The sequence below is a fragment of the Sminthopsis crassicaudata genome, chromosome 1 (genome assembly GCF_048593235.1).
Source record: "Sminthopsis crassicaudata isolate SCR6 chromosome 1, ASM4859323v1, whole genome shotgun sequence".
Taxonomy (NCBI): domain Eukaryota; kingdom Metazoa; phylum Chordata; class Mammalia; order Dasyuromorphia; family Dasyuridae; genus Sminthopsis; species Sminthopsis crassicaudata.
In genome coordinates, this window is record NC_133617.1 from 179,430,339 (window position 1) to 179,453,814 (window position 23,476).

A 23,476-nucleotide genomic window follows, 5' to 3' on the forward strand; every position below is an offset into this window, starting at 1 on the left:
TATATTCCCTTCTATTTAGTCTACCCTTTTCCTTTTTGCTTTCCCCCTCCCACTTTTCAGTAAGGTGAGAGAAGTTTCTCTGTAAACCAAAATGTCTAATATTTTCTCTTTGAGCCAAATCTGATGAGAGTAAGATTCACACAATATTCATCCCCTTCCCTTCTTTCCCTCAACTACAATAGGTTTCCTTTGGCCCTTTGTGAGATGCAATTTCTCCTCTTTTTACATCTAATTTTCCCTTTTTCTGATACAATCCCCTTTATACCTCTAGTTCCTTTTTTATATAATAACAATAACATCATATTATACATACACTCTCTATGTATACCCACAACAGAAATATAGTCCTCAAGAGTTCTTTTTACCTTTTTATGCTTCTCTTGAGTCCTATTTGGAGATCAAATTTTTTGTTTAGCTCTGGTCTTTTCATAAGAAATAAATCGAATTCACCTATTTCACTGAATGCCCATCTTCTTCTCTGGTAGAAAATGCTCAGTTTAGCAGGATAATTTATTCTTGGCTATATTCAAAGTTCCTTTGCCTTTTAGAATATCAGATTCCAGGCTCTTTGATCCTTTAATGTGGAAGCTGCTAGATTTTGAGTACTCCTTATTGTGGCTCCTCAGTATTTGAATTTATTTTTCTGGCTGCTTGTAATATTTTTCTTTGCTCCAATAGTTCTGAAATTTAGCCACAATTAGCCTTGGAGTTTTAATTTTGGGGTATCTTTCAAGAGTTGTTCAGTGAATTCTTTCAATGACTATTTTACCTTCTGATTTTATAACATCTAGGCAGTTCTCTTTGATGACTACCTAAAAATTAGTGTCTAGGCTCTTTTTTTTCATCATGGTTTTCAGGGAGTCCAATAATCCTTAGTTTATCTCTCCTAGATCTATTTTCCAGGTCTGTTGTTTTTCCAAGTAGATATTTGACACTTTTTCCTATTTTTTCTTTTTGTTTTGCTTGACTGATTCTTGATGTCTCACCAAGTCATTCATTTCTATTTGTTCATTTTGATTTTTAATGAATTATTTTCTTCATTTACTTTTTTTTTTTACTGTTTTGGTATTTGTCCAATTGAATTTTTAAATGAGTTGTTTTGTTCTATGGATTGTTTTCCATTTCACAATATTTTTAAGGAGTTATTTTCTTTTTCCAATTCACAAATTTTGTTTTTCAGGGAGTTGTTTTCTTTTCCCACTCTATCTTTTAATGAGTTATATCCCTTTTCCAAACCCTCTTGGAAAGTTTTTCTTTACTTTCCCCATTCTTCTTCTAGCTCTCTTTTAAGACCCTTTTAAATTTCTTCTAGGAGAACCTTGTGTGGTGGGGACCAGCCATATCCCCCTTTGGGGCATCATCTGTTTTTGTTCTCCTTGGGGTTTGAAATCTGATCTTCTCTTTCACTATTGAAGCTGTCTTAAGTTAGAACTCACTTTGCCTTTTTACTCATTTTTTTAAAGTTGGGATCTGCTTTTAGGGCAAGTAAGGCTTTCCAGGCCTCCTCTATAGGCAGCATGAAGCAGTAGTGGACTGTTGCACTGGGATCATGCTGATTCACTCCCAGTGCTGGGTGAGCTTGGCCAGGTCCTGTGAGACTCCAGTGCTTGGGGGTTCAATCATTACCTTTTGCATTTGTGTTGGATGTTTTATAACTTCTCTGCTGATCTACTGACTTGCAACCAGGACAGAGTAGTCAAAACTGTGGTAGAATCCTCCCTGTAGATTCTCCTCAGCATAGAGTCTGTACTACCTGGTGGAGACCATACCCAGCCCCGAGTCTGCTAGGTGTGCACTGGCCTCCTTGCTCTGCCTCCCTGCCTGTGTCTGGCCTCCTCCTCCCCTGCCACAAAAACATACCTTTTCTGGAGATCTTCTGCTGGTAATTTGCTGCTCTCCCAATATTCGTGGGTTCTGCTGGTCCAGCATTATTTCAGAGGCTGAATTTTGTAATTAATGTGAAGGTAGTAGGAGAGCTCAGAAAGAAGCATGTGTCCTCTCTGCCATCTTGGCTTTACCCCATTATTTTCTCTTTTTAAGCAAGAGAGTGACCCTGAATATAACCAGAAAGTTTTCTTTGGTGGATTATTTTGATATGTCATCAAGTGAAATATCATAATATTGGTTCACTGGATAATGCTTTGCCAAAAATGGCTCAAAGGGGGTAGAAACCATGTTAAATACCTGGAAAAGGAAAATTGCAGCAGTTGAGTGCCTTTGTCACTACACAATTAGGATGCTTCCAAATAGTGCCAAACATAAAACCAATGCAAGTGAGGGCAGCACCCATTTTAAATTAAATGCATTGCAATAGTAAATGATGAAGACAAAGTTGTGTGTCATCTTAATGTCTTCAATGTTAGAAAACAGCTTAGAGAATCCTTAGTCATGTCATGTCATGCCACAAACACTGTCCAAGGATCAGGAAGTACCACCACAACAATAAACAAAATAAAAACTCAGTCATTTCTATTGTGAGATTCCTCAAGCAGAATGTGTGAAATGGAGAAAAAAAATCTACATGAAACATTTAAAACTAATGTCATTCATTTCAATTCAACAGACAACTATTTCATGGCTATGATATGAAAAGTATGATACTTGGCACTGAGAAAACCAACATGAATAGGACATGTACCAACAATGTTTTCAAGGAATCAGGCATCTATTCAAAAAAATAAGACAAAATGATAAGACATAATGATCCAGTAAAACACACAAAAAGGATGTTCTAAATGCAAAATGTCCATATAAATTATTATAAGAAATCTGACATATGAAAGATGACTTTCAATTGCGAGTATGAGGAAGGCTTCATGGAGGAAGAAAATGATTTTGAAAGGCAGAGGAGTCCATTATGGGGGGGAAGGATAGAGTAAATATGCAATGAAAGGAAAGAGCAAAATGATGTGTAATGGTCTACTTTAGTTAGACTGAATGTGGAAGTAGCATAGTTTAAAAGATTTAGAACTAGAAGGGACTTTAGATTAGAAATCACCCAAAAGTCTAACTCCTTTATTTTACAGATTAAAAAACTGAGAAAAAGAAGAGAAAGTGATTTCCTCAGGGTCAATGAATAGGAAGTGGTGGAACAGGTATTTGAATCCAGGTGTCAAATTGATAGAGTGACTCATCTTCATGAGTTCACATCCAGTCTCTGACACAAGCTGTATACCCCTGGGCCATTCACTTACACCCTTTTTGCCTCAGTTTCCTCATCTATAAAATGAACTGAAGAGGGGAAATAGCAAAACACTTTAGTGCCAAGAAATGCCAAGAACATTCCAAACATGACTGAAATGACTGAATAAGAAACTCTACCTCACATGTAAAAGAATTTTGCTTTAATACTATATGATATTGACTTATTGATGAAGTAGTATGCAACAAGGCTAGAATAAGATAGATCCTGAATCAGTATTTTATTCTAAAAAAAACTAAAGATTAGTGAGCAGGATATTGACATAATCAGGTATGTGAATCATCTTGCTATATGATGTATTGTTTTCTATTACATTGAGTTCAGTGTTATGTTTCAAGCAATTGAGCTAAAGAAGCATTTTCATCCTAATTTTTTACACAAGAAAATTGAGATCATTTTAAGCTCAGGTTCTCTCCTCTATAAAATGAGGGGGTTGGGCTGGATGACCTTTTACAGTCACTTCTAGCTCTAAATTTATGGTGTTAAATTTGATCCTATAAACATATATAAAGCCAAAATTCTAAATTACTGATTAGAATTTCTCTACAAGGTTATTCCCTATCTCTCATTTGGATGAGGTTCAGGGAGAGGGAGAACATTCTTTGAAAAATTATCCTTAGTATTAGCATTCAGGTCCAAATAGAGTATGTATACCTTGCCTCTAGCTTTACTTATCTTAACAAAATTTTGTTTCCTATTTTTGGTTCACATCTGTAAGTAAAAGGATTTTTTAGTCCTATTTTTCATCAAGTAGTTTGGGGGTAGGGGGATGGGGAAGAATCTCCCTATTTACTTTCAAAAGAAACTTTAAAGGATGCCAAAATAATTTGAGTAATTACTTCTAATTTTGTTCAAGTCAAGATAGCTTTCTTGTTTTCTGCTATATTTGCCACATAGGTTTGAGGAAACAACAAAGTAGTAATGAATATATTTCTATATTTCACAAATGAAAATGATGCATTTATCATTTATTCAGCTATCAAGTTTTTATTTATTCCGATTCTAAATTCATCTTAGGAAAAACACAAATCCATATAATACTGCTGGTATATTGGGCATGGAAATCTGTGATCTAATTCAGCAGACATGATATGTATAATTAAAAAGCAATTCCCAATAACCTTAAAGACTAAATTTAATTTGTCCCAATTGAAGAAAGAATTCACTAATGCTCAAAACTCTATCAAACTCCTAGGATCTTTAAGATTTGGAGATGAAAGAGTCCTTGGAGATCATCTGTGCAGCCCCTCAATGGACAGGTCAGGTAGCTGAGGTTCCAAAAAATCAAATGACTTCCATAAGAGCACACAAAGTGGAAGATCTAGGATTTGAGTGCAGAATTTCTGATTCTTAGGGGAGGTGGAAGGAGCTAGTGCCATAGTGCACAGAGTGCTAGACCTGAAGGTAGGAGGATTTCAGTTCAAATCCAGCCTCAGACTGTGTATCCCCGAGCAAATCACTTAATCCTGTTTGCCTCAGTTTCCCCATCTGTAAAATAAGCTGGAGAAGGAAAAGACAAACCACTTCAGTATCTTTGCCAAGAAAACACCAAATAAAATCACAAAGAGTCAAACATGATTGAAACAAATGAACAACAACTTCTGATTCTAAGTACTCTTCCTAATATATATCATAGCCTCTTTAGAATGTGGTGTCGTTTCTCGCAAATTTGACAAGAGGTACGATCAGCAAAAAGAACATTAGTTTGGATACAAATCCCAGTTTCACTACTTAACTACTTTTGTGTGACTCCAAGTAAGTTACATAACCTTTCATGACCTCATTTTCCTCATCTATAAAATGAAGGAAATGGATTAGCTTATCTGGAATGTTCCTTTCAGTCATAATCCATGATACTTTGGTGTGCACCTCGAAAACTTGCTCTTTGTCATTGTAACAGAACAAAAGGCACAGTTGACTTTATCTGACAGTTCATCTAATGACTCACTACAAGGTTCATCTAGATACTTCTAGATGATCTTCTTCCAAAAGGGACTTCAACAATATGTAAGTTAATTCTGAATTACTTCCATTTCACTCACAGGCAAATACCTCTCTTCAAAACTCCTTGACAGTTGCCAACGTGAGAAAGCTTACAAAATAAAGAGGCATCTGTTTGTATGTTTCTTAGTGTTAGAAAATTCACCCAATTTCCTGAATTAGTAAGATTTCCTAACAGCCTTGCCAAGCCAAATAGCTTTTGTGAAATATAAATGCATTTATTCGTTCTATGATTTTATCATTAAAAAGGTCTAGCCAGAAGAGGTCAATAGTCATTCATTCATTCATTAAAACATTTAATAAACAATAAAGGCCTATTACATGTGAGAGTCAGCTGAAGACATATTTTGTAATACTTTAGGAAATGAATCTCTGAAGCATTGGCCTGAGTATTTGGAATAAATGAAAGTCATTTTAAATAGGAATGCCTCTGAACAGCTTTTCAGTGACGGCAAAGGTAGAGAGTGGAGTGAGAGATAGCGGGGGAGGAGGAGAATGAATTGCACTGTGGACTAAACTCCATTCATATTGATAATCTTCAAAAAGCTGTACTTATAGCTTAAAGAGCTCCATGGGCATTTTCTTTCTTCTTTTTTTTGCTTTCAAGAATGTAATATGTCAAAAACAAGTTTTGTGAGGTCACCAACTTTGTAAATATATTTTCAGCATCAATTTATTGTTTGTTTTTAAAGAGTCTATGGCTACTAATAACGAAAGATACATAGATACATAGTTCTAACCAGGTTCTGCAAATTAGGAACTGAAACTCCTGGTGTCTGACTGAAATTATGGCTTTATTATATCCATACATTCTTTCAGCTGCACAACCATGTCCCTATTGTCTCTTTACCCAGAAACCACTTAACAAAGGCTTACACACTTATGTAAACAAATGAACAATTCTATAATGGGGCTAAAAGAGCACTTGCTCTCCTTCCAATTCACAAAAGAAACATTCCTCCCCTCCTTTGCAAGAATCCATAGCAGAGAAACTAAAAACAGGTCACCAGGAAGCACACATATTATAAAAGCCTCATTTCCACTTAACACCAGTTGCTTTGGGAACCACTTGAGTTCATTTCAAAAACATCTTTTCCCCCCTTTTAGCTGAGGAAAAAAATGGGAAAAAATCCCCTACTTCTGATTTAACTTGGGTTATCTTCTGTCTAAATCATATTGTCTTAGGTTTAAGCTTAGAATAAGGTGGGAGTAACTTTATCCCCATATGGAGAAAATGAATTCTTTTTTTTTTAAATCTCTCATCTAGATTCAAACCAGTTCCAATTGTCCAGTAATGAAGACAGCCATCTACACCCAGAGGGAGGATTATGGGAACTGAGTGTGGACCACAACATAGCATATTCACTTTTTCTGTTCTTGTTAGCTTGCATTTTTGTTTTCCTTCTCAGGTTCTTTTTTTTCTTTCTAGATTCGATTTTTCTTGTGCAACAAGAAAACTGTATAGATATGAATACATATATTGGATTTAACAGGTAATTTAATATATTGAACATGTATTGGACTATCTGTCATCTAGGTGAGGAGGTGAGGAGAAGGAGGGGACAATTTGGTACAGAATGTTTTGCAAGGGTCAATGTTGTAAAAATTACCCATGTATATGTTTTGTAAATAAAAAGGTATAATAATAAAAAAAAAAACAAAATCCCTCATCTAAATTCATAATTAATTCAGTTCCTTCAAGTAACAAAGTATTTATACAAGAGTCAAAATTTGATGCCAAACTATAGAATAATTGATGAATTCAATCACACCAGTGGCTACCTTAGTAATTAACTTAGTAATTAATAATTCACTAAATGTATAAGTGCTGTTTCTTTCTCTGTCATTCAAAGTAGTCTAGAACTCTTTCTATTAGTTCCTGACTGACAAGTATTCCTCCTGGTTCTAAGATGCTCATCAGAAAAGATAATCTGGGAGAGCAAAAATTACACAGCAGAAAAAAAAAATTAGTGACTCCAAACACAGGCTCCTGAAGAAGCCTAAAGAAATGAAGGAATGGAAGAAGGAAGAAAAGAATAAAGTAAAAAGAAATCATGATTCATAACATTTATATGATACTTCATGTGTATCAGGCACTGTGATAAATTTACATTTAAAATTTTTATCTTATTTGAACTTCACAACAGCCCTGAGAAGTGTACTATTATAGCCCCCATTTTATAGTAACTCAGGTTTCACTGACTTCTCTACCCTTCATTATTTTAAATCTCAAAGTCTAGTTGCCCAAGCCAACCTGAATTTTAAAATTTGTCCCCATTTCTATGCCCTATGTTTTTAGCAGTGAGAATATTCATGGCAATGAATTAACAACTCCAAATCTCTCACATTTGAAATTGATAAATTAAAATGCTAAGAGAAGCAGAGAAGGCTAAGGCTCCCAAATTAAAAACTAACTTATGTATTAATGAATTAATTAATTAATGAAAAAGCCTATGTTAAGTGCTTATTATAAGCAAGGCACTCTGTTAAGTGTTGAGGAAACAAAAAGAAAAGCAAGTTAGTGCCCACATGCAAAAAGCTCACATCCTAATGAGGGAGACAACACACAGAGAAAGTTTCAGTTCTATGTTGGACAGAAAAAGCCCTTAGTCTTCAGAATACAGCAACAAAGCTGCCATCTACTGAGTACAAAGTAAGCCCTTTACTGAGGAAATAATTTATTTTTCGGATCTTGAACCAATTGACAATGTCAAAGACTCTGGCAGAAATTTTTATTTTTCCAGAAGCTATGGCTGCAAGCACTCACAGAAAGAGAAAGCAGGAAATATGTCCACAGGTGTTGTTTCTTGGGATAATGGAGCCAACTGGGGGAAGCAGATCAGAAGATAATACTGGTGGTGGCAAGAGAAGTGGACCACTTTCTCCATAAAGATTGTTTCCTTTGAACTAATGAAAAAAAAGTCAGAGGAAGGTGGTCTAAGTGTACCTGATTTAAAGCTATATTATAAAGCAACAGTCACCAAAACCATTTGGTATTGGCTAAGAAATAGACTAGTTGATCAGTAGCATAGGTTAGGTTCACAGGACAAGATAGTGAATAAAAATAGCAATCTAATCTTTGACAAACCCAAAGATCCCAAATTTTGGGATAAGAATTCATTATTTGACAAAAACTGCTGGGAAAACTGGAAATTAGTATGGCAGAAACTAGGCATGGACCCACATTTAACACCACATACTAAGATACGATCAAAATGGGTCCAAGATTTAGGCATAAAGAACGAAATCATAAATAAATTGGAGGAACAGGGGATGGTTTACCTCTCAGACTTGTGGAGGAGGAAGGAGTTTGTGTCCAAGGGAGAACTAGAGACCATTATTGATCACAAAATAGAACATTTTGATTACACCAAATTAAAAAGTTTCTGCACAAACAAAACTAATGCAAACAAGATTAGAAGGGAAGTAACAAATTGGGAAAAAATTTTTACAGTTAAAGGTTCTGATAAAGGCCTCATCTCCAAAATATACAGAGAATTGACTTTAATTTATAAGAAATCAAGCCATTCTCCAATTGATAAATGGTCAAAGGATATGAACAGACAATTTTCAGATGATGAAATTAAAACTATTTCCACTCATATGAAAGAGTGTTCCAAATCACTATTGATCAGAGAAATGCAAATTAAGACAACTCTGAGGTATCATTACACACCTGTCAGATTGGCTAAGATGACAGGAACAAATAACGATGAATGTTGGAGGGGCTGTGGGAAAACTGGGACACTGATGCATTGTTGGTGGAGTTGTGAAAGAATCCAACCATTCTGGAGAGCAATCTGGAATTATGCCCAAAAAGTTATCAAAATGTGCATACCCTTTGACCCAGCCATACTACTACTGGGCTTATACCCCAAGGAACTACTAAAGAAGGGAAAGGGACCTGTATGTGCCAAAATGTTTGTGGCAGCCCTTTTCATAGTGGCTAGAAGCTGGAAGATGAATGGATGTCCATCAATTGGAGAATGGTTGGGTAAACTATGGTATATGAATGTTATGGAATATTATTGTTCTATAAGAAATGACCAACAGGAGAAATACAGAGAGGCTTGGAGAGACTTACATCAACTGATGCTGAGTGAAATGAGCAGAACCAGAAGATCATTATACACTTCAACAATGATACTGTACGAGGATGTATGCTGATGGAAGTGGATTTCTTCAACATAGAGAAGAGCTAATCCAATTCCAATTGATTAATGATGGACAGAACCAGCTACATCCAGAAAAGGAACACTGGGAAATGAATGTAAACTGTTATTTTTACCTTCTGAATCCAATTCTTCCTGTGCAACAAAAAATTCGGTTCTACACACATATATTGTATCTAAATTATACTGTAATATATTTAACATATATAAGACTGCTTGCCATCTGGGGGAGGGGGTTGGGGGAGGAAGGGAAAAAATCTGAATAGAAGTAAGTGCAAGGGATAATGTTGTAAAAAATTACCCATGCATATGTACTATCAAAAAATGTTATAATTATAAAATAAAATAAAAAATTAAAAAAAAAAAAAAAGAGTAGGAGTTGGGAGCCAGAGCAGGTTTTATACAAAGATGGGAAGCTCCCACAGCTGTAAGATTTTATCAGCTTTTTTGGACTCCTGTGCTTATTCTACTGTGCTGCCTAAATTTCCTGTTAACCATCTTCATTTTGTTTTCAGTCTGAATATAATTTTCTGTGGTAGAAAAGAGAGAAGAAAAATTGATTAGTTCTATCCTATTTCTGACATCTATCACCTTCCCATTCATACCAAAAAGAGTACTGTCCCTTTTTTGAACTTACTCTTTCTTCAACATACTTAAAGTAAAATAAAACAGATAAACAAGCATCAAAAAAAAAAAAAAAAAAAAAAAAAAAAAAAAAAAAAAAAGATTGTTTCCTTTATGATGCCTACAGGGTCTGGTCTGGCAATACAACCAGTACTCTAAGGGACACAACTAGTCCCAGATAACTTGCTTCACAGTGTTGGACATCAGCATCTTTTGGAAAGTAGCAGTCAAAGTAATGGGTGACATTGACTTTCCTAGCACATGATGTTTCCTTACTATCGCTCAGGGGCCTTTGCTGCTTCACCTTGGCTGACTTGTTAACCCTTTATATAATGTCATGGAATAGTGGAAAGTTTTACTTTTGAGTTAGAAATATCTAGGTTCAACTCCTAGGTAAAATCTCAGATACTTATAAGTTGAGTGACTTTGGACAAGTCACTATCTTAACCTCTTCTCATCCATAATGAGGATTAGACACAGTGACATTTAAGGTCCCTTTAGTTCTTAATCTATGATGCCATAAGTTAGGATCTTTCAGATCTTTAGAGATGCCAGTTGGTGGCATTGAAAGAACAGCTATGTTAGTAGTCCAAAGAACAAAGTCCAAGTTCAGATATTTTCTGTACTACCTAAATAATCTTGTGTGAACCATTTACACACTCTGGATTTTACTTTTCTTACTTGTAAAAGGAGAAATTGCCCAAAGTGAATCCTATGGTCCCTCAGAACTAAGAATCCTATAATATTCATTTCTGATTCATCCTATGGTTCTAGAAATGGCAGGCTGATTCCTGGTGCTGTACCAGCTCTCTTCAGAGGGTGCTATCACTTTTGGAAGTCAGAAGAAGATGGAGAAAATATTGGAGAAGTTTTAAAAGGGATGGGCAGTGTTGTTGAAGGATTATAAATGTCACTAAAATGTCTGTAACCAGGAATCACATGGATCAGACAAGAAAATAAAAACACTGCAGAGTAGAAATGGGTAAGGGCAATAGAGATCACTCAGTAAGTAGAATGATGAAGGGAGGATGAACAGGAGCTAGAGCTTAAAGAAAAAGGATGGTAGAGAGAGAATTTCCTAAGAATGTGGGATAGCTGGTACACTACTTTGGCTGTAATGCTGAATGCATAATGGGGAATGGGATATAAGACTGGTATCCAATGGTGATGTCTATAAAAGTCAGGCTAAGGAATTTTTATTTTGTCCTATAGACAACAAGGAATCAGTGAAGGGCAGATAGTAATAACACAGTTGGACTTTTAAATCAAGGAGGCTATTCTGGTCAGTATAACTATATTGTATAAGTACACTTGGGGAAGTAAAATATAAGAAGAATAGAGAGGTAGGAAGGCAACAGATTGGAAAAGATTTTGAATGACAAATAGGATTTTATATTTGATCCTAAAGGTAAAAGAGCTGTTGAAGTTTATTGAGTCAGCAGAAGGAGGGGGTTATATGGTCATAAATGCTTTAGGAAAATCACTGGCATCTATGTGGGAGACAAATTGAATTAGCATCCTGAGTAGAGATAAGGATTGGTTCTGATAGATGTTGAGCAGAATTTAGCAAATGGTTGGATGTGGTAAGTGAGAAGAAAACAAATAAAGATGAATACTCAAGCTTGGGTGACTCAGAGGATATTAATGCCATCAAAACAAATAGGAAAGTTAGGAAGGAAGTGGGAAGATGATACATTGAATTTGGGACAAGTTGAATTTGAGGTGCCATTAAGATATACAGATAAAAACACATAACAGACTGTTAGAAATATAAAAGTACTAATCAAAAGAGAAATTGAAACTTGGAGATAATATTTGGCAGTTATTTTCAGAAAGATTATAATTAAAGTCATGGAAATACATAGTGTCCTCAGTGAAAAAGAATATAAAGAGGCAAAGAAGGAATAAGGAAGGTCCTGGAGAGATTTTCACATTTAAAGAACTGAAGGAGAGAAATGAACAATACTTAGAAAAAGAACAGTCCAGGAGAAAGTGAACCAGGAAAAGACAAAGAGAGAAGCCAAAAAGAGAAGATCAGTGAGTCAGTGGTCAACACTTGTCAACTGCTATAAAAACATCCCAAAATAAGGACTAACAAAAATCCACTAAATTTGGCATTTAAGATGTCAGAGGAGACCACAACCCAGAATTGTGATTTTATTGGTAAAAGATATTCTCTTGAAGAATGCAAAACAATAACTATTCTTCCACTTAAAGTACTATGGACTAGTACTGGAGAAAGCAATTTCAACAGAGTTAGGATAGGGAACTTAATTTACATGTTTTTAAAATGAGTAGATGATAAGGCAATAAGTAAAGGCTATTCTCTTTTGAAGTTTAATAGTGAATAGTTAGGGCATATAAAATAAAGTTTAAGAGAACAGAATGATGAAGGGAAGGTTTAGACTTTTCCTGCATTTGCTTTTCATACAGAATGATAGGATCAAAAATTTAGAGCTAGAAGAGCATTTAATGGAACTGAAGTCATTCTTCTTGTTTTATGGATAAGGAAAAACTGAAAAGATGTGGGCAAATAGCATACAAAAGGAACCAGTTTTTTAAAAGAGGGAAGAGAAATAGACTGATACAAAGATAGACAAACACAAAAACAGAGATAAAGAAACAGAGAAAGAGAAAGAAACAAAGACAGACACAGAGATAGAAGGAGACAGAGACAAGGACAGAGAGACAGAGAGAGATACTGACACAGTAACAGAGACAGAGAGACAAAGATACAGAGACAGAGACATACACAGATACAGAGAGAGATACAGACACAGAGAAAGAGAGAGACAGAAAGAGAGTTGGAACAAGATCTCATAAAATATAGGATGAGAGCAAGGATATGTGGAATGTGGCAAGAAGAAAAACTGTCATCTTCTGATAGTGGAGAGAAGGAGCAAAGGATAGATGAAGATATATAGAGGTATATGATTAAGTGCTAAATTGTGTGGTATAGGCTGCGGGTTATAACAGTTCAAAGAAAAAGGAGATTAATGAGAACTAGAAGAATCAGCCAAGATTCCATGAACTTGAGCTAGGTCTTGATGGATGGGTAGAATTTGGATCCCCGGCAGGAAAGGGAGGGCAGCACACAATGGAGCATGACCAAAACTTATGATTCAGTATGATATAGAAAACATGTGCAGATGCAGCATAAATGGAGATGAGGATATTATGACACATACAACTGATCGAACTGTAGCAGCCCACAGGTAAAATGTGCTTTTCACATTGATTTCAGGGAAGATATTGTTACCAGGAGAATTTTAACACTAGCATTTTCTGACCTAATTGAGTTTGAATTTTCTATCTTAATGTTGCATTCATGTGGTTTCCTGCACTTCATAATTTAACATTTGTGAGAGAAAAAATGCAGTTACGAAACCCAAATAAGGCACCACATTCTGAGGCAGGCAGCCAGTTGCTAACCAGAGTGACATCCAAGCATCATTCAAAGTGTTGCTCTCAGTTCAACTTCAGAAAGAGGATGTTTAGAAATAAAGGGAAAAATAAATTCTACTAAATATAAACAGCAGTTACAGATTTCACAGGGGGAAAGGGTGGCAGGTAAGCTATCTAGACCATGAAAAGCAGCAGGGAAACTATAGATTTCCTATAGAAAAGAAAATAGCAAAAGCCCAAATGAAGCCTCTTTGTCATTTCTAATCAGCTCATTCTATAACTATACTGTATCTCGCTATCTCCTAAGTGGGGGTATATTACTACCCTTAGAAAATGCAATTTCTCACTTAGCAAAGAACTGGGTCATTAGTATCTGTAGTAGCAAAGAATTCCACAAATTTAAACTGGAAAACTTAACCATTTTGCAAATAACCATTTCTCATTATGTAAACAGTGATTAAAAAAATATTTCATTCTTTTTACTACTTGTATTCATTGTGAAAGGGAGGCAGTTCTAAAGACACATAGGGTGACACATTTGGTTTTCTTGTTACCTATTATGGTTTTAATAATTATTGCTATAGCTTTTTCTTGTTACCTATTATGATTTTAATAATTATTGCTACAGCCAGTTTCAGGGGTAGTTTACTTCCTTCCTAAAACTTCTGACTACTTCTAACTGCTAAAATTGCCACCCAAGGAGTAAAGGACATTGGATGCTCTGAATAAGAGGTATCTTCCCATTCATTTCATGCTGAATTGCCATAAAATATTATCAGATGTAGAGCTGAAAGAATCTTTAGAAAGCACCTAATGACATGGTCAAGGTCACACAACCAGTCAGGTGAAAAGATAGATTTAATTGCAGGTCCTCTGACATAGGTACTAAAATTCATGTGGCTAGCTCCAGTCAAGCCTTCTGACTATTTTCATATAAGAAAGAAGGAAGAAAGCATTCATTAAATGCAAAATTACCTTTCAGACACTTTACAAATATATTTCATCTGATCTTCACAAATCAAATGATATGGAAAGTAGGTAATATCTTCATTTTACAGATGGATAAATGACTTGTCCTGAGTCACAGAGTTAATATGAAGCCAGATTTGAATTTAGGCTCCCCTACTCTATCCACTGCACTACCTTGTTGTATAATATAATTAATCTTTCATGTCTTGGCGAAGACTTTCCCTATGCCTGTAATTTCTGGCTCTCTCAGTCTATTGTGTCTCTGCGTCTCTGTCTTTGTCTTTCTTTCTCTCCTGCCTCTTTCCTTCCTCTCATTTCAACTTCTCGAAGCTTCCATTTCTTTTTGAATCTTAGCTCAAGTACTGCTTCATTCAGTATGCCCTTCCTGATTCTTTCAGATGACACTTAGTCTTTATTTTGCTTATATCTCACTCTAAACTTGTTACATCTCTCCTATAAGCTCCACATAATATAAAATGTAAGCTCCATGAGAGGAAAAACTATCCCATTATTTTTGGTCTTCATATCCACAGCAAAGTGCCTGGCACATAGCTAATATTTAACAGATGCTTGCCAATAGACTGACTGACTGACTCATTCTCAGATATTCCAGTCCAAAGAAGGGAATCTTCCTTAGTGATAAGATCATAGACTTAGAGCAGGGAGGGGCTTCAGAGGCCTTGAAGTCCAATTCACTCAGTCTTATCTATTTGAAACCTGAGGAAACTAAATGACCAATATGAGGTGAGAGGATTGAGCCAAAGTCCAACACATGATAACTATCAGAGGTAGGATTTGAACTAGATCCTACTCTTTGTTTTGTTAATCCTGATATTCTCATATAAAATAACAGCTGGATATGATTCTTCCTACCAACAAAAAACATTTATTCAGATAGTATAATTTTGTTAATTTCTGAAACAAAGACACCATGTACCGGGTTGTATTACTTGGATTTTTCATTAAGAAAACAAATCTTCCAATATCCTACTGCTTGTGTTGGACAGAAATAGCTACACACTCTAATAAGATGTTCTGGGACACAAAATAAATGATAGTTAATGAAATTAAAAGCCAATATGCACTGTCTTTGTGTTCAGAAGACTTACCTAAAATCATGTATTTTTCAAGATCATTCATGTAGCTCTCTTCTATCCTTGCTCTCCTTCTTATTGGGTACAGCTGAATTTCTCCTGAGGCCTGGGAATAAACTCTTTCATTGTGCTCCAATATGCTGTGGTATAATAGAAACAAAAACAATCAAGACAAGACGTCAGAATGAAAATGCTACTTCAAGTGTTTGTTTGGTGGCTCCGGGGAAATCCCTGGCCTTTTACAAATATGTATCTTATAACCTCAAACAAGCATGTTCATCACTAGCACACCAGCTATCAGACAACTGATCTACATCAAGTCCTTTTGGGGTAACTTTTAGTGACAACCTAAAACATCTGAAAATAGTTTTTAAACCCTAAGGCAATGAAAATTAGTAAATTAAATAAACATTAAGGTAGGCATACTCCACTGAGACTTCAGTTATAAAAATGAAGACTTACTTGTGGAAAAAAAATCAAATATGCAAATTTAAAGATGAGATTAGCTTTTAGAGTACTGTTCTCATTTTTAAAGTTTGTACAAAGTCTGAATGGCTGCCTAATGACATGGAAGAGTTTAGCTCCAGAAAGTGTAAGAAATTGATGTGTTTCAAATTAATTCTTTCTTTCATTCATTAAACATGTATGTTAGCATGTGCAAAACATAATATTAGATATACTGAGAAGAACACAAAGATGAACAAAACACAGGCTCAGCCTTGTAGAAGATAATAGGAGAGGTTCTAGGGATCCAAATTTGTGAGAACATCAGTGACAGGAAGTTCTAGTGTAGAAATACCCCTCCAGCTATGCAGATCTGTAGCTTCTTGGTAATTAGTAATCTTAGTTGTTAGGGGGCAATGAAAAAACTAAGTTTGTCATCATGCTGGCATAGCTAGTTATGTGTCAAAGGGCAGTACCTGAATTCAGGTAATCCTGACTCAAAGGTCAGACTTCTATGTACCAGGCTTCCTCTCAATATGGGAGATAAGTCATGAAATTAAAATTAATGCTAAAATAGCATAAATGTCATTTAGAGAGCTACCAGATGTCAATGAGGTCTTGGGATAAATTCTTTCAGCATGACATATTATGACAGCAAAAGGTTATAAGGGATTATCAGAATGATTTGAACTATAATTAATATTTTGATACGAGGGTTTTTTTTTTGTTTTTTTTTTAAGGGTAGGAAGATAAGAAGGTAATAAGGAAAAAGAATGTTTCAATTCAATTTAGAAACAAAAAGTTGATAGGTTTGGGTTGTCTCACTCAATATTGATAAAATCTCCTTTATGCAAATGTAAAAGTTAGTCTAAATTATGAATTTTAAGAAGATGCATGCCTCTTGTCCTTCACTCACAGCAGCTACTCAAGCCTATACACCAGAGCCACAACAGATCACTGTCCTTATATTCACCATATTCATGATGGGGTGGGTATAAGTCTGAATGATGTTTTTTCTAGTGTTCCATTAAAAAATATTTCCCCCCCTTTGTTTGAAGAAATAATATAAAAACACTATCTGCATTTTTTAGGCTAACTTGTGTTTGCTCTTTCCATTTTACTCAGTATAGTAAGTGGGATACAGTTTTCAGCTCTTAACTCATAGCCAAGGCTGAGCTGCCAGTCATCCCCTGACCTCCAAACTCTATCCTCTCTGTTCCTAAGCTTCTGAGTCAATCTTTAATGTTCTCACCTCAAGTATATAAGCTTTAAACAAAGAAAGATAATACCTGTTTACTACATAAAATACTAATACGTGGAACGTCCTTTGAAGATGAAATAGTTTTATTTTCTAGAACTCCCACTTCCCCTCCCCAGGTTTTATATATAGTCCTTCTCAGGCATAATGAAACCATTTAATAAATACTTTCTGATGATGATGAGAATGATAAAAACAAATAAGTGAAAGCTAATTAGATTGATTCAAGTGATTTATGTTGAATTCTGTTGCCAAATCAATGAATAGAATGGAGGGGATAAAATTATCTGAAAATGTCTAAGAGTAGTTTGGGTGTTTTTGTGTCCTCCTACCTTTTAAAGACAATGATAGATTCCTAAGACTATTATCTGATCTCCTGATAAAACCTAAGGAGTTTTTGGATTTGTCATAAGCAGTACTGCTGCAGCACCAATGTGCCTTTATAATTTATTCCTGGCTAGTCCATCTGCTCTGTATTTTCACTTATTGTCTTCTCTACTGGAGTAGGAGCTCCTTTAAAGCAAGGACCGTCTTAGGCATAGTCTTAGTGCTTAGCACAGCAAGGCACATAGTAACAGCTTAATAAATGTTTTTTTCCATTCATTCAGCCAATGAATTTCTACAATGAAGTAGGATTGTATTGATTTCATGGAGCTCTTTTCAGCTCTTTTCACCATCTTAACACCCACTCAAATGTTTGAGGAATAGTTAGCATGTTGATACATGATTAAATCATCCTAAATCATTATTCTGAAAGATAACAAACAAAATTCCATCATAGGAACAGAAGTCTTGCGGGGGGGAATTCAGATTCATGATGAATTAAGACTTGGTTATGGATTTCCATTTTAATTCCATAAAAACAATAACTGCAAAACATTATTTGGAGAAGTTAATACTAAAGGAATAGATATAAATAAAGGAAAGTTGAAGCCTGCCAGGAAGATAGCAGGGATTAAGCACAAAATGAAGTGTGATGGAGTTCAGGAATTTTGGTGGGCTATGTTATAATGTCTTATTGAAATTATCACAAAACTTCAAAGTTCTATAAAATAGGCTTTGATTTTCTGCCATAGCCTTCATGCCATTTAAATGTAATTTAAACTTTTTTTCTCTTAAACTTTATCATTAATATTATACACCATTGATTGTAGGGTTCTCTTTTGAGGCCTGCACAATATGTGTGGATATGTGTATGTGTGTGTGTGTGTGTTAAAATAAGGAAAAATGGTGAAATTCATCTCTGTTATTATAAGAAAAAATGGTGAAATTCATTTCTGTTATTGTATTCTTTTCATATGTCTCTTCAACCAATCTCTTCAAGGCAGAAAGACTTTATGATACTACAATGTCCTTTTCTGGGGTAAATTCCAGGCTTGTAGTGTGAAAGAGATTATACTGCTTATTGAGAAGAATTAAACTAATCTCACTTGAAAGTGTCTCTAGTTATGATGATTAGTTATCTCCACAGAGGTAGGGAAGAAGAGCTGCAAGTAATATGTCATGTGAATTATAGTCAGCTCTAAATTGCACTGCTTTGGGGGGATCTAATATAAGTTACATAAAAGAAACCTCCCAATAATTCTCCAGACTTCATTTTAAATAAGAATTCCAACCTATACTTCTGCCAAACCTTTTTTTTTTTTTTTAAATGGAACTGCTTAATAAATTGTAACATCAAGAGCTGAGAGTTTCATCTCTATCCTTCAAAAAACTATCTGCCAACTGAGGCAAGCCTGCTAGGCTAATTTGGAAAAACTCCAGAAAAGAAAAGAAAAAAAAAAAAAGAACCAATATTCAAGGCCTTGATAAGTCATAAATTTGCCTGATAGCAGAGTGGGGACTAAATAGAGAGATTAGGTACCAAGCAGTGGTTGTTTTTATTAAGTTTTCATTTGCTCAATTATTTTATGCTGTTTATTGGGAAAAGTATAAGAAAAGGCAGCACTAACAATTGGAGATAAAGAATTGAATGGTTCTGGATTTGCAGTCAGGATACCCCCACCCTTATGGCTAGTTGTATGATGACAGGTAAATCAGTTAAACATCATTTTCCTCATGAGTAAAATGAGGTTAAAATGCAAAGTCAGGAAGATCATAAGACATAAGCTACATAAAGCAATTTATAACCTTAAAAGTCTACATAAATGCCAAGGCTATTCCATTGAAGGTCATGGTGCCTTTCTTAGCTTTTCCATTAATTTGTTTGTGACCTTGGACAAGTCACAAGGTTTCTGGATGTCAGTCTCCTACCTAAAAAATAAAGGAGGCTGAACTAGACTGTCAATATGGGTGTATTTTCACTTGCTGGTCAGTGAACAAAAATCACAGCTCAACTATTAACAAAAACATTTAAATTCATGTTTTTAGATGGCTTAAGACCCATATGATTCTTTGCATTCCCTGTATTATCATCCAACACTGTCACCATCTCTAGGAATGAATAAGGAGGCCCTTTAGGGTAGCACCAAGCTGGTAAACTATGAATTAAAGAGGCTGATATACTTTGAGATTCATCTCCTAAGCTAATAGTTATCATAGGGGAGGAAGTCAGACAAACAGGGCAGGAAGAGAAAGGCACAAATTACCAAAGATTTCAAGAAAAAGAAAACTCAGAGAACATGAACATAACAGACAAACCCAACACAGAAAGACAACTTAAGGATCATAGATCTCCCAGAAAATCATCAGTACACACACACACACACACACACACACAAAAAAAAAAAACACAAAAAAAACTAAACCCCCATAATACAGGAAACAATAGAAGAGAATTACTCAAAAATTCTGAAAATACAAAATGAAACACCAACTGAAAGAATTCACAGAAAAGAAAAAGAAAAAAAAAAAAAAAACAAGCTACAAACTCTAAGACAAACAGTGTTTAAATTTAACAATTCAGATCTGAACAATAAGTTCTATAGGCAATCATAATAAACTTCCAATATAAAGAAATGAATATTTGAATAATGCAAGACTATTCTGCAGTGACCAGAAAACACTGGAGTGAATGCAATATGTTCCTAAGAGCAATAAAGCTCAGGATGCCGTCCAAGATGACTTACCTTGCAAATATGAGAGTAATCATAAATAAAAAAGATTAATGCTCAATAATAAAAAGAGTTTAAAACATTTTTAGAAAGAAAAACAAAATTAAATAGATTGTTTGCTTTTTGAACACCCCTAAAAATAAAAATGAAAGAAGAATGAATACATGCAATAGCTAAAGACAGAGATGGCAGAGAGGCCACTAAGAAACCAGGCAAAAAAAGAAAAGGGGAATCTAAAGGGCAAGCTCTAGAAGGCAATGACAGAAACTGCCTAAAAGGGAGAATCTAGAATCAATACATTGAAAACTTTGATTTCAAGAAGAATATGAGTGGTGGGAAGAAGACAGACAGACAGACAGATAGACAGACAGACAGACAGACATGGTAGAGGAAGGATGGAGAGAGAAACAAAGAGAAACAAGTTAATTACAGTGGTCAAGAATCAGAAAATGAGACTGTACAGTAGATTAAAAAGAAAAGATGGGTAATGAGTGAAAAAATCTTTTTTGAAACAGGGTGCAAAAATTAAAATTTAAAAGTTAATGGACAGAATTAATTGAAGAGAAAGAGAGGAGGGGAGATCGATTTGACTAACTGAGAGTAAAGAAGAGGGAAAGAAACATATAACCATTTTAAAAAGTAGGGATAAAATAACTAATGAACAAAAAATCAAAGGGAAAGGGATAACCAACAAGAGGAATTCTGGGATAAGGGAAAAAGAGATAGAGAAAATATGAACACCTTAAAAAATTAACAAAACAAAGTACACAAAATAAAACTGAGGGGATGGGGAGAAAATCCTATTCATCAAATAAATCCAAAGAAACAAAAATTACAATCATGCTACTGGACAAAATGAAAACAAATATCCAAGAAATAACAGTGGATAAACAAATACAATGTTTTAACTAGCAGTTAAACTTCAAGATGTGCAGAACAATAAATGTGAAAATGTGTTTATAAGATTTGCATATGTTTAACCTATATTGGATTACTTGCTGTCTAGGGGAGGGAGACAAATTTGGAACACAAGGTTTTACAAGTTGAATGTTGAAAACTATGTTTGCATGTATTTTGAAAAATAAAATAAACTATTATTATTTAAAAAACAAAGATCCAAATTAATATCAAATTAGAAGACAAAAATGAGAATTCTTTTTAAATTAAGCTTAAGTAAATGAAAAACATAATATCATATTTACATTGGGAGAGGGAATAATTATAACAATTTTAAAATATATATATATGCATATATATATATATATATACATTCAAGATAAATGGATGATAATATAAACCTATCTCAGACTTTAAATGTGAATGGATTAAACAATCCAATAAAATGAAAAAGAAATGACAGATTGTTTAAGAAAACAAAATCCTACAATTATGTTGCTTAAACAAAACCCTACAATTATGTTGCTTACAAGAAACACATTTAAAAAAACTAAGTACACAAAATAAAACTGAGGGGATGGGGGGGGGAATCCTATTCATCAAATAAATCCAAAGAAACAAGAATTACAATCATGCTACTGGACAAAATGAAAACAAATGTCCAAGAAATAACAGTGAATAAACAAACACAATGTTTTACCTAGCAGTTAAACTTCAGGATGAACTTCTCTTTACTTTGATAGGTTGGCCCTTCACAGAAGACATATAGTCTGACAACAAATCCACACTGGGAAACTTTTCTACCTTTGTTAAGATCTGATAGAATTTGAGCTTTCCTCGCACAGTCTTCAAGAACCCAGGCTCACTTGCCTCTATGCCATAATGAAGTATCTCATTCTCCTGTTAATTCACCTATACCATATATCAAATCACCTCTCTTACCATTTCTCTTTCTCTCTCTGTCTCTGTCTCTGTCTCTCTGTCTCTCTCTGTCTCTCTCTGTCTCTGTCTCTCTCTGTCTCTCTCTCTCTCTCTTTCCCCTCTCTCCTTCTCACACACACATGTGTACACACACTCACACACACACACACACAAACTATAGCAAGATTGACATAATAGAAATTTCATGTGCTGTTTTCTAGCTTTATAGACCTTTGTTGAATAACCTAGTTGAATTTTGTTCAAATATTTTTAATATTCTTGGAAAATAATACAGTCCTTTCAAAAATTAGAAGCAAGTGGGGAGGAACTTATTAGTTGTGGGGCCTTTTCAAATTTCTGTCAAATAAGGGATTTGAACCAGTTAATTTCCTAGGCTTTTTCCAGTTCTAAAAGTCTGATCTTACCAGGGTGAAGGGAGAGGAAGATGGTAACTTTTCTTCAGCCCAATTTCTTTTTTAAGCATGAATTTTTCATAACTTCCTCTTCCCTTAGTATCACACTCACCCTTGCTCCTTTGTTTACACATAGTGCTTACCAACTTTATTACAAATATAATAAATTGATGTTTATGTCTTCAATCTTTGTTTAGTCATCCCATTTCCTTGATATATTTATTTGCCACCAGTATTATGCATCTTTAATGGTAAGCTCTGAGAAGGTGAGTTCTAGATCTGCTGAACTCAGTTTTTACATTGTCCAGGCATATAAGCAGAGCCCAAAAGCCTAAAAGTGCATCATCAGTACTTTTGCTAAAGCTAATGATGGATCATACTCAGTAATTCAAACTCCAAACATGACTCACTACTAAAATATGAATCCCATGACAAAGCACTCTGGTAAGTTTCAGTATTTTTTTCAACTTTTATTTTTAGCTGTGGTTATTTAATGATCCCTTGGGAAATAAAATCTAAGTCTATATGCTCTCTCAGCCCAGGCCTGTCTACATGACGCCAAAAACAACTGTTTAAAAAGTACAAGGTTCAGCTCCACTGATGGTTGAATTTTCATGATTGCAACCTGTTTCATAGAGAGCTTTCTCTGAATTGGCTTACTTTTCAAGGAAATTAGCTCTTAAATTTATGTAGTGCTGCCTTTATAACCAATAAGAATTGATTGTTTTCACATTGTGTACATACAAATTAATCTTTAGAAATTAGGCAGCTGGGTGACAAAATGGATGGAGTACTGGACCTGGAGTAAAGAAAATCTGAATTCAAATCTGTCCTCAGACATTTTTACTATTGATATAACCTTGGCAAGTAATTTAAACTTCATTTATCTCAGTTTCTTTAGCTGTAAAATGAGATACAAACAATGCCTACCTCACAGAATTGTTGTAAGGATTAAATCAGATATCTGTAGAACACTTTGCAAACCTCAAAATATTATATAAATAATTTAACATATTTAACATG

General features: G+C 34.8%; 1 protein-coding gene across 13 annotated transcripts in view; it reads right to left on the bottom strand.

The window, feature by feature from the left end:
- Positions 1-23,476, bottom strand: part of ATXN1 (ataxin 1) — a 504,682-nt gene that overhangs the window by 369,623 nt on the left and 111,583 nt on the right. For all 13 annotated transcript variants that reach the window (XM_074272282.1, XM_074272211.1, XM_074272284.1 and 10 more), the window contains one exon: positions 15,483-15,607. The gene's annotated coding sequence lies outside the window, so the exon portion shown is untranslated. The remainder of the gene's footprint in view (positions 1-15,482; positions 15,608-23,476) is intronic.